General features: G+C 48.2%; 1 protein-coding gene and 1 long non-coding RNA gene across 23 annotated transcripts in view; one reads left to right on the top strand and one right to left on the bottom strand.

Moving 5' to 3' along the window:
- LOC139765677 (uncharacterized) overlaps positions 1-11,035 on the bottom strand; it is a 135,644-nt gene extending 124,609 nt beyond the window's left edge. For 4 of the 20 annotated variants that reach the window (XR_011716717.1, XR_011716714.1, XR_011716725.1 and 1 more), the window contains exon 1: positions 9,499-10,095. The gene's annotated coding sequence lies outside the window, so the exon portion shown is untranslated. The other 16 variants (XM_071693412.1, XM_071693417.1, XR_011716719.1 and 13 more) reach the window with 15 other exon arrangements.
- The window catches only part of LOC139765682 (uncharacterized), a 303,519-nt gene that overhangs the window by 137,875 nt on the left and 152,647 nt on the right, over positions 1-12,997 (top strand). The window lies entirely within an intron of this gene.

Raw genomic sequence — 12,997 nt, 5'->3', positions numbered from 1 at the left:
CCAAACACTCTTTAAGAAGTTCCCTGACGCACGATGACTAACCCTCCCACCCTAAACAGATGCCAGTTTATCCACTTCCTTGGCAGGATACAAAGTGCATAATGCTGGGGTAAAATACTTTCGGGGGAATGGTTTATTGTTTAGCGGAAGGACTGTGCTTGCATTATGGAAGGTAGAAAGACGGTAAATGGCGGAGACGTTATACCACTGAACAGTGTCATACGCCGTTCAAGGTGGATGGCTAGTGAGGGACGGAGGGAGGGGTAGACTGAAGGGCAGAGCGGAGTGGGCGATGACTGAAGGACAGAGTGCAGTGTGGTTTAGACTGAAGGGTAGAATGTATGGTAGATTGAAGGACAGAGCGGAGTGTGGTTTAGACTGAAGGGTAGAATGTATGGTAGATTGAAGGACAGAGTGGAGTGTGGTTTAGACTGAAGGGTAGAATGTATGGTAGATTGAAAAAGTACTTTTAAGAAGACTGTAGCATAGGGGAGGCGGATGGTCGGGGTCCAGCTTTGGGTATAACCCCCGAACCCCTCACCTCCACCTACCCTTCCCTCCTGAACCACGTCCAATAATAATGATAATTACCTGCGACACTCCCCCCCCCCCCCCCCCCACCACCACCTTATTAGCATTAGCTTGTCTGCTGCTTTCTGCGGTGTCCTCAGATCACGACACACCACCAAACCCCATGTCTCGTGCCGTCAGATCACGACACTCCATCACCCACCACCTTTCCAATCTCGTTGTTTTCATCTCACGACACATCACCACCTCTCCTTCTCATCTCCTCCAGCCACACCACACATACCACCAACCAGCATCCCAGTCTCGTGCCTCAAGTTCACAACACATACCACCGTCTCCCAGTCTCATGTCCTAAGCTTACGACACACATGCACGCACACACACACACACACACACACACACACACACCCTCCCAATCCTGTGTCCTCATCTCACAATATACTCGACCACCAACCTCATGCCAGCCACACTGCCTCCCTCCCTCTCTCTCTCTCTCTCTCTCTCTCTCTCTCTCTCTCTCTCTCTCTCTCTATCTCTCTCTCTCTCTCTCTCTCTCTCTCTCTCTCTCTCTCTCTCTCTCTCTCTTCCCCCCCATACTCCCACTCCCCTCCCTCCCTCTGACAACAAAGCAAAACTTTATCTCTTTATCAGTAACAACCATGCGGCATTTGCATATAAGAAGGTCATGTTAAGAAACAGTTATGCACATGAATTAAACCAGAGACAGTAACATTTTAAATATTCGTATCATAAAAAAATATTTATATATGAATTAACGGGAGAGGTGTTGATACGCCATTATGTAAAAAAAAAGTCACATTATTAATTCTTGTTATGGTGTAACACCATCACGACAGCGGGCGTCGTTACTGTATCTTGTTACATGTATCGTCCTACACACCTTACACCTGTATGCCACTAGCCTACTACACCCCTCACTGTATTCCCCGCTACGTTCTCGGTACATTTTGGCATTCCCTCAGTGTTACGCACTACACCCTGTTTATCTCCCCAAAACAACCAATTCATATCCCAGTACACCTACTTTGTGTCCCAGTACCACCAGTTTATATCCGAAAACAACCAATTTATATCCCAGTACACCTACTTTGTGTCCAAGTACCACCAGTTTATATCCGAAAACAACCAATTTATATCCCAGTTCACCCAATTTATATCCTAATGCACCCGGTATATTTCCCAATAAACCCAATTTATATCGTGGCACTCCCAGTTTAAATTACAGGCCAAATTTGTATCTCTGGACACCCAGTTTAAAAACCAGTACAACCAATTTGAATATAAATACATCGTTTAAATCTCAGCACACCCAAATTCAATCTCGTACAACCAATTTAAATCACGTACAACTAGTGCATCGTACTTAAACACAGTATCCCGCTTACACTTCCCCATCAGCCACTGTAGATAAATCACCAAAACCAGTGGCCAACCTTTCACTGAGCCTTTACCCTTGGCATGTAAAGAACGGCATACTAACTCCACGAACGGGGAAGCCCAGCTGCCTCGCTGCAGAGGACATGATAAGATTTAAGGACACGCAGTGAATAGCGCATGGGAATACCTGAACATCTGGATCGGATGAGTGGATTGACTCCTCGAGCACGACGATGCGGCCCTTGAGCATGACGGTACGATCATTGAGCACGACGGTGCGATTCTCGAGCACGAAGGTGCGATCCTTGAACACGACCGGTGTGAACTTTAACTATTATGGCCTGGACTTTGATCTGATGTGTTCATGGATCGTACCATGGTGTTCATCTATAGTGATGATAGGTATCTTGTGGGGTACTGAGATGCCAACATCTGTAGTGATGATAAGTATCTTGTGAGAACTGAGGTGCAACATCTATAGTGATGATAGGTATCTTGTGGGTACTGAGATGCAACATCTGTAGTGATGATAGGTATCTTGTGAGAACTGAAGTGCAACATCTATAGTGATGATAGGTATCTTGTGGGTACAGAGATGCAACATCTGTAGTGATGATAAGTATCTTGTGAGAACTGAGATGCAACTTGTAGTAATGATAGGTATCTTGTGGGTACTGAGATGCAACATCTGTAGTGATGATAAGTATCTTGTGAGAACTGAGATGCAACTTGTAGTGATGATAGGTATCTTGTGGGTTCTGAGATGCAACATCTTAGTGATGATGGGTATCTTGCGAGAACTGAAATGTAACATCTATAGTAATAATAGGTATCTTGTGAGAACTGAGATGCAACTTGTTGTGATGATGTTATCCACAACCCTTAGGCTTTTACCTGTGGCGGCAGTGTTGTGTACTAACATTCATCATCACAGCGGAACTACTGACCTACCTAATGCACACAGTTTTTTTCAGTTTTGCTCGTGAATTCTTTATTTTAGTCTCCACTGAAAAGGCGAAGCATTTCAGGGATGACCATGGGTGAAGTGTACATGGCTTGAGGTAGGCAAGTGGACGTAAGCATAGAGCGTACAGTGGGCATAATACATGGACATAGGAGGGTGACAAGTGGACTGTGGCTTCAGGTAGGAAGGTGAAGGCAAGCGTAGAGCGTACAGTGGGTACAAAACATGGACATAGGTGGGTGACAGGTGGGCCCGTGGTAGTGTGAGTGAAGAGCACATAGCAGGGTGGTAGCTGCAGGTATGCACAGAGCGTTCAGTGGACACAATACATGGGCATAGAAAGGTGATAGTGTGAGTGAATGGCACATAGCAGGGGGCAAATTAAGGCAAGCATACAGCGTATAGTGGGTACAATACACTGACACAGGACAAAGATAATTTCAAGTGCACATTATTTCCCTTGGCCCTGAGAAGTAAGGGGATGATTTATCAACATGCAGACTACTATCGGTAGAAGGCTGGCGCGGAAAACACCTCACACACGCTGGAAATGCCAAGAAATAAGAAGACAGTTGCTAACATAAACGAAATTAATTCCTCGCTGGAGTGAGAGAGACGACTACCAAATATACATTTACTGTTCAGTGAAGATCAGAGTTGCGTTAAAGCACGATTAGGAACTATGACACTTAAGGAAATGTACACGAGTGGCCTACATGTGCTTTGTTCCTAGACCCCAACTGGTGCGGTGGAAGACCTTCTAAAACCACATAATGGATACGAAAGGTCCCATACCCAGCTGGTAGGGGTGCTAGACCTCCGGAACCTCGTAAGGTAATGCAAGGTAAGGTCCCAGGCCCACTTGCAGGTGGCAGATGACCTGCGGAACCATTGCGAGGAATACGTAAGGTAAGGTAAGGTCCCAGACCCAGCTGTGAGTGGTAGAAGACCTCCGAAACCATCGCCAGGTACGCAGAAGGTCTTAAGGTATGCGTGCTGGACACTGCCTTAAAAGATCAGTCCCTCCAGGTAAAGTTACCTGGGGAGGTCTGGTGGAGGGCGTAGCAACAACGGTAGTGAATAGCCCTCCCTCTCCACAACCCAGAGACCCAGGAAAGGTACCCTTCTCCCCCTGCAACACCTATAGTGTATCCCTGTAATCAGATACACCTGCCCAAGAGCCATTGTACCTTTCATTACCGACATTTATTTGTCCAGGTCACTTACATTGTATCACATTATACTGTATTTCACTACACCTGCACTGTGCCCTTTTAAACCTATACTGTATTTCTTCACTACACCTGCACCGTGCCCTATTAAATCTATACTGTACCGCACTACATCACTGTACCATACTGCATCTACAATACATCTACAGTGTACCTCATTACACCTACACTGTACCGCATTGCATCTGCACCACCTACACTGAACCGCGCTAGTCCTACAGTGTACCGCACTGCATCTATGCTTCGCAAAACTACATCTACAGTGTACCACACTCCACCTTACACTGCTTCAAAACACATGTACTGTAACCACTACACTTAACACTCTTTATAACTCACTAGTGCGTCTCCAGTCTTGAATACTGTGTTCAGTTCTGGTCTCAATACCTGTGGACAGACATAGACAGAATGGAGAGAGAGTGCAAAGACATAGACAGAATGGAGAGAGTTACAGAGGCTTGAGGAAAGACATAGACAGAACGGACAGTAGGGAGAGATTTCACAGGCTTGAGGAAAGATATAGACAGTGTGGAGAGAGTATAGAGGCTTGAGGAAAGACATAGACAGTGTTGAGGGAGTATAGAGGCTTGAGGAAAGACATAGACAGTATGGAGAGAGTATAGAGGCTTGAGGAAAGATATAAACAGAACGGACAGAGGTGAGCTATCACGCTGAATCCCGACCCAAGAATCAAATCGCATGAGAGTTGACTTCACGAATTAAAGTTCTCTAGCTTAGAAATGAGAGGGTTAAGAGGTGATCTAATACAAGTATCCAAAATCATTAAAGGCCTCGATAGTCCCGATCTAACGGGCTCATTATGGATACAGTCGTCTGACTTCACTTGTATTAATGGATACAAACTCGTGGGCAAACGTTTTACCTCGAATGAGGCGAAATGCTTTTTCTTTACCAATTTACACAGTAGTTGGAAGCGGTGCCATAGATGCGTTTTGAGCCCAGACTCCATGAATATTTCGCTTCATATCCACGACTGATATTATTTGCGCCTCCTCAGATAATATGACATGTTGACAGGTCTTTCTCTCGTCACAGAAAAAAATATGTACCGTGTTCCTACTCCTAGTACAGTGCTCCTATCATCACAGACAGTGATGATCACTGTACCTTGTGATCTGTTGCTGGATGAGTTCATGTTTTCTCTTTTGTATCCTGTGCATACCTCGCCATGTCTTCGCTACCGCATTACACCACACTGCACTGTACCACACTACATCTCCTCTCTGCCACACTACACCTACACTCTGCCACACTACACCTGTACTGTAGCATACTTCTACACTGTACCTCACTACACGTACGTACGCTGCCCCAGTGCACATACACTCTACCGCACGACACATACAGTGTACCTCACTCTATTGAACTACACCACACCTGCACTGTATCACAGTACACCAGCACTGTACCATAGTACACCTACACTACCACATTACACGTACAGAGTACCCCAATAACCTGTAGTGTACCATACTACATCTACACTGGGTCACACACTCCCACCCCTACACTGTACCACACTCCACTTCCCAGACTTCATGAGCCACGACACCTGACGCAGGTACATCTCTCGCCTTCGTCCAGCGGGAGCCAGTCACTGGCGAAATATTGATTAAGTCAATATTACACACAATTTTACATTTTGGCGGGAATCGAACCCAGGATATCAAGTCTGCTGGTTTGAGACACACAGGTAAATCAGTATTGCTTATTTAATTTCAATATTTTCAGAGGGGGGGGGGGGGAAGGGATCGAACCCAGGCTTGAGGATGCGGTACGGAAACTGATGTCGTTGTGTCGACAAACTTCTGGAAGTTCACTAACCACCTTGACATATTGAGGAGGTGTGCGGTCTGTCTTGGCCGACGTCACCTCCCGTAACTGGCCGTCTGCTGTATTCCTCCTCCTCCATCTCCTCCTCACAGTACTCTTGATTCCTTTACTATATATATATATATATATATATATATATATATATATATATATATATATATATATAACTGGAAATATCGTAGAGATTTGAAAATGCATTGTAGGGTCGAACCGCGCCTCCAGCCACCTAACCCCTCTGTTCAGTGCCCTTCACCCTCACTGTCACAGATAAACTTCGTTTTTTATATATAAATGAACAAATAATTGATGCAGAACGAGTTTTGTATACCCCCCACGAGAAGTCCATCTTGCTGAGGTTCAACAGCGTTCCATGTTACCCGCATCGTGGCCAGTAAATCTAATACATTTTGGTTTTGTTTCACGTTTTTAGTTTTTTTTTTTTTTGTCATGATGAAAAATGCTGCAGTAGCCATTTGTTTGTTAGTGCTTTACAGAGTCCACTAAACCACATCAGGTACCCACTCCCACAGGTTGTGGCAGTTTACAAGCTGATCCGGCGTTGTTTTTGTTGTTGTTGTTGTTGTTATAGGTAGTCACGTTGTTGTTGTTGTTGTAGGGAGTCACGTGTTGTTGTTGTTGTTGTTGTTGTTATTCATTCTCATCACTTACAGCAACAGGGAGAAGTGGGTGACTTCACCACTTGCTTAACTCTCTTGTCTCCATCTGTCGAGTGCAGGATACGCCATGACATGTCCTCCTGAAGGTGACCTCGTCGTAGACCATCAGGTCTTCTGTTATATACGTCTTTCCTGTGTACGCTTTATCATGTGTGTCCCTCGTCCCCTGTCATCTCTCACTACCACGAGCCCCCCTTCGTCATCACCCGTCATGCCTTCTGTTATCTGCCCCTCCCATGTATGTACTCCCCCAGCACACGTGAAGCCTCCCCTACCCACCCCGCTAAGGGCGTCCCCTCGTCCGAAACTGTTAGCAGAGAATTTACTCCTGGCACTTGTGGAGTCAAGCCGTACATTACGGGGGACTCGCTGCTACCGCCATCACCTCTCTCTCTCTCTCTCTCTCTCTCTCTCTCTCTCTCTCTCTCTCTCTCTCTCTCTCTCTCTCTCTCTCTCTCTCTCTCTCTCCACCATAACCTGAAATTAACAACTTGACATCACACGGACCCACTACTACTACTTCTACTACCAACTAACTTACCCCCACCCCACAACCCCGCTGCTGAGTTCAGCGGTAGTACAATAAACCTCCATTAACCCTCCCTCCATAATGCTCTTGGTTAATCTGGGCCTCTCCTCCTTCCATTAACCGCTCACTTCGCACTCCCGATAACACTTGAGAAAAAACAAGAAAAAACTTGGGTCTTCCTTAATAATTCCTGTTAACCTTCGCATTCCCGATAAAACATGGCCTTTGCTCAGGAATTCTGTACGTGCAGTGAGCCTCGCACTCCCCTTAGAATACCACAACACACACACACACACACACTCCCCACTGAACTTAGATGACTATGCCATACGCCTCCTCCTCCTCCTCCCGATATAAGTTAGTTAACGTTAAATACAGCACCACAGGAAAAAAAAATAACACACCCCGTAAACCATATACACATCCGATAGAACTTGTACCCCGAGACGTCGTAACTCCCACTAAACCACGCACACACTCCCTAGGTGTTTCACGGACCTCGCCTCTCACGCTTCCCCATATAAACCAGGTCGACCGACCTTTAAGCCCTCACCGCACACACTCCTAAAGTTAAACCTGGCACGATGACGGTAGGCACATGCACTTCCCCGTAAACTAATCACCGATAATAACTTCCACCTCACCAGATACATTCAGTTCACAGCGACTTGACCTTTTCCCTCCGTTTTAGCAAGGCAAAGGCGGCGACTGGACAGGGTTCACCCCCCCCCCCCCTTGTTTTGGCTCCTAGGAATCGAATAACTTGTTTATCACTTGGTCTAAACCTTCCTAGGCTATTAATATGACACAGGTATGGTATTAACTTCCCCTTCCCTCCGCCTCCCCATCTCTGTGAGACCTGACTTGACCTGACGCGCCTTCCCATTCATCCGTCACTCGGTACAACTTCGCCAGCGAGCCTGACCAACCACCAAGACCAAGGGACACACACACACACACACAAATGCAAGTTTCGCTTGGCATACACACAACTTTTATCCCTCAAATAGGTCTAGGGAAGCAACACATCTGTTTTCATGCAATTGGTAAGGGCGCACGAGTGTGTGTGTGTGTGTGTGTGTGTGAAGGGTAAAGATGGTGTAGAAGGGAGTGTTCAGTCATTACACCCAGCGACACCAACTCCACTCGCTGCTACACCACTGACCGGCCCGGGCAGCGTAGCCCAGCCCAGAGCTTGCCGTGCTCAGCTCACTCACTCACCGTCAACTTTCCTGCCCCGTCTAAATAGTGATCCCACTCGATATTTGAGTCGCTAGAGCCAAATTTTCATCAATAATTCAGGAGGAAAATTGGTAACAAAGTCTGTTACTTCCCTGTTCTGCAGCGGGAGTAACCACAGCGAAAATGAGCTATTTATATATATTTTTTTTCTAAGTCAAGGTTTCTGATAGAAGGGATAATTTAGAAAAAAAAATGTTCAGAACACATCAATATGATGAACAAGTCTGGGAGGTGAAGTGGGCGGTGGTGGCTATGTTTTGCGCCCACGTATCCGGTAACAAGGAACGCCTAAAAAAAAAAAAAAAATGACCAATTTCCGTGCAGGTTTATTCCCCGAAGTAAACTTGGCGGCCACATTCCCTTGGCCACGGCGTCAGCCAAGACAGTTTTCGTGAGCGTGGATAAAAATTTCCAGCGGGCGGGGCGAAAGGGGGGCGGCGCGCTCCCGCCGAAGTGCAACCCGCCTCCCTGGCGAGACTGTGGCCTCACCTACCGCGCGTAGTACTCGACCTACATGGGCAGCAGCAGTTCCTGCCAGGACTTGGACAAGGCAAAGCGTCTTGCCCGTCCAGTCATCCAGAGAGCCTCGGGGAAACACAACCCAACATGGCTGGCTTCCCGAGTGTCCAACTGACATCACAAACTAAACAACTGTTGTGGCAGACACCACAACAGTTGTGGGGCTACTGGCACCCACCCACCAACCAACAACAACAACAGTACAGCAGCACGTGGCCCACTCACCACCACCACCACACGCGCCTCCTACAGATAGACTATCGCAGCCTCGCCCTGGCCAGCGGTCAGGCGGTATGATGCACCTCATTGATTTCCTGAGACAAGACACTGTTCCATAATGAACTGTGGTTACGACTGAAGCACTTGTGTTGCGGTCTCACCTCGTGAGTTACTGCCTCATTTGACTACACTTAACTACCTGTTTTCGTCAAGGTAAATTAACCATCATTATATACCATGGCTGCAATTTACCCCCATACAATACTGTTGTAAAACACACTGTCCAGAGATTTGATGACACAGACACACACACACACTTTTGAGATGGTTTACCGTCAGAGCAGAAGAGGACCCACACACTCCCTTGGTTGTTGTGCACTACTGACGAGGCGTCTCGCGAGGGCCCGGAGTCACTGTGGTTACGACGGAGACTGTGGGGAGCGGCGAGCGAGCGTGGCGTGGGAGTGCTGGTACAGGACAGCAGGCCAGCCAGCAGGGACAACAAGACCCGCTTGTCCAGACACCGTACGAGTGCAGGCCGGAAACGGTGCGGGGGTGGTAGGTGGGCGGGAGGGCTAGAGGGGGGGAGGAGGTGGGGGTCAAGACGTCATCCCTCTAACCCCCCATTAGCCACCACCATCACCCTGCTGCTGCTGCTGCCTCCCTCTAGCCCCCTGCACACCCTCCCCTCCTCCTCCTCCTCCTCCACCTACAGCCCTTTGTCCCTTGGCCTCCCCGGGTCCCTCCCTCCGTCCGTCCTTACCCACCCCCTCGCCTTACCGCATCCCCTTCCTCTAACCCCGATGGTCACTGTCACTGTCCAAGCGTAGCAGCCGCTCAGCTCATCTCGTAAGTAATCAATACCAGCAGCAGTACACACGCTACTGTTACAAACACTCACTGAAACGCACACTGCATGTATAAAATCACACTTACAATACAAGCGAGTGGACACACCAACACCACCACCGCGACGCAACACCACCGCCACGCCAAGCTTGTGTGTCCTGTAGGGCCTACGCGGTGTGCAATGGTGGCGACCAAGTCTGCGACTGCTGATGATGGTGGTAGTGGTGGTGGTGGTGGTGAAGGCAGGCAGCCGGGCGGTCTAAGCCGGGGAGTAGGGCCGCTGCCGCCGCCTCTCTTGCCTGCCTGCCGCCCGACCAGTATTATCCGCAATCGTGGAAATGTTTCCTCCATCGGTTTCGAGATTTCTACTTTCCAAGTTTGTTCCCCTGCTCTAGCATACGTGTCTCCGGCTGGTTAGGTGGACTGCCTGTGCTAATTATGTAAATGACAACAGTAATGATCATCTATGTACCTCCTAATCATAAAGCCCATCAATCATCACGCGACCATAAATCAATTACAATTCTAAACTCCAAACGAAAACGCGTAAAATTCTCGCGCGCGCGGCCCGGTCACATGGCGGGGCGGGGAGGGGGAGGAGGGAAGAGAGAGAGAGGAGGGGGGGGAGGACTCAAGCTTTGAAAAGAGTGAAGCTGGGGCTGGCTGGCTCGCTGGCTTGCGTCCCTCCCAACGTCCTACTTCAATCACACCAAACAAATACTGCTACAATCACCCAGCAAGGCGGACCGAGAGGCTGGGTCCGCGCGCGTCGCCTTCGTTTCTATTATTGATATTTTTATACTTACAGCTAAAGAAACTTTAGTACATTTTGTACTAAAGTACAGACAGCACAATAAACTTTCATGTACTCACCGTTAAAACAGACGTAATTGCACAAAGATCACTAAAATAGACCACTTTCCACGAGTGATAAAATCTGTGCGTCCCCTGTCAATTCACAAAGAGCAAGTTCGATCGTCAGTTATTTAGTGCGCGGGCGGGAGGGAGCCGGTCGCTGGTTGGTTCTCACGAGCCAAGCCACGCCCACGCATGGCCGCGCCAAATACGACTCAGGAAGGCCTCCTCCAAGTTACTTACCCAACTACCGAAACATTTTTTCACAGCCTCTGATTACGTGTATTTCGAGCACTGGGATGGTAAAGCGGACTCCTGTGCCTTTGAGAAACATCGAGAAAGTTCACAAAAGAATGACAAAGAAGCGTTCGGACGGTGGGGTGAATTAGTGTCGCATGGGCCCCCGCTACGCTATGGTACCTTTCTTAGAAGTGGCCTTTCCCCCCGTGTAGCAACGGTCACAGGAGGACAGCAGCCGCGGTTACTAAGACGGGCAAGCAATGAAACTCGGGTGGTGGGGAGGAGCGTGTGTGTGTGTGTGTAAGGTACCGCGTGGCGGTGGTCACAGGGCCAAGGGTTGGAGAGTTAGCTTGGGTTTCAGCGGCAGGCCATGTGTCCCCAAGCCTCCCTCCTACGACACATGTGGGCGTCCCTCTTACCGCCCTCAGTGGCAGCATACAGAGGCCTCCTCACCCCAGCCGCCGACACCCCTTACCCAACTTCGCCCTCACCCGCCTCTCGCAGACCCTATGTACACGGAAAGGATCACACACAGACACACAGACACCCCCCCAAAAAAATTATTCCCGTTCTAGTTTTGAGTTCTCTTTACTATTCCCGCAGCATCTGAGACTCTATAGTCTTTCATTATGCATCTGTCTTCTTATTCGTCTCTTAACGGGTTCTCCAGAGAAGGGGTGGATGTTGTTTTAAGGCACCGCATTTAGAATGACACGAATCTGTGAATTGATATTGGGCCTTGCATTCTTTAAAACTCCCGAGAGCGCGTTATGGCGAAACACTTAACCCCCTCCCCCCTCCGGTGCAGATGATGACAGATGATGACGGCTCCCTCATATTGCCCGCCTGATTGATAGATGTCGTTGTGGTGAACGACAGTTCGTGTTATGCCGAAACGACACAAGCATACCGGGGGCATTATCACCTTCATTATTTGATGAAAGCAATTACCCAACCGTAAGTTTTTAGATTGGAAGGATTAGAAAAAAAAAGAACAAGAACTTGATTAACATCGCCTCAAATTTTTGATTATGTCTTTCGCAAATGGAGAGAAAAAAAAGATATTTGTGAGGATGTACACGATGATAGTTTCCCTGGTTTTAGCGGGAGCGCTCGGTGTCATCACTGCCATGACAGTGAAATCGGGAGACGACGATTATTATCTTTCATTCTCACTGTTGATGGTTCGGTCCCCTTCGTACTCTCAACTTCACTGCTGATGGATGAACACGGGCTGCGGCATCGCCCCCGCGAAACTTCAGAGAACAGATTTAAATACCTTCATAAAAAACGGGCGTGGAGCCGTGGCCTAGATACTGATTATCACCTTCTGTCTCCCTTTGTGGCGGGGGGCCAGTTCGCCTGCCTCACCTGCTGTTTACTGAGGGAGGGGAAAAGGAGAAGACAGTCACCTGGCGCAATATAACGTCCAATCATACAGCAGTTGTCTTTCTCTGAGTAGTTTCAGGATGGGATGTGTGTGTGTGTGTATGTGTGTGTGTGTGTGTGTGTGTGTGTGTGTGTGCATTTCGAGAAGGAAGTGAGAATGGCGGGATACCAACCGACGACCCTGCTAGAGGCGGAGGAGCAGGGTTGGTGGGAGGGTGTTCGGGGTCTGGGTCTCTCTGGTCGGGCGAATGAGAGAGGCCCTCCCAAGCCTGCCTGCCTGCCTGCCTGCCTTGGTGTCTCCCTGATGAAGATTAATCAACGGGAATTTGTATCTGTGGCTGAATCCTTACCATACGGTGTTTGATTTGCCGTAGAGGTATCTGGGAGGTGTCGCGTCGATTGCATTTTCGTTCACCTATGCTTGAATTCATAAGTTCAGTGACCACGGCTGAAGGGATCGGGAGGAAAACACTAGCTCGACATTGAAAGTTAAATGTAT

The sequence above is a fragment of the Panulirus ornatus genome, chromosome 55 (assembly GCF_036320965.1).
Source record: "Panulirus ornatus isolate Po-2019 chromosome 55, ASM3632096v1, whole genome shotgun sequence".
NCBI classification, from domain to species: Eukaryota; Metazoa; Arthropoda; class Malacostraca; order Decapoda; family Palinuridae; genus Panulirus; species Panulirus ornatus.
Note: the sequence above shows the minus strand (reverse complement) of the source record. Positions and strands in the feature narration are given on the sequence as shown.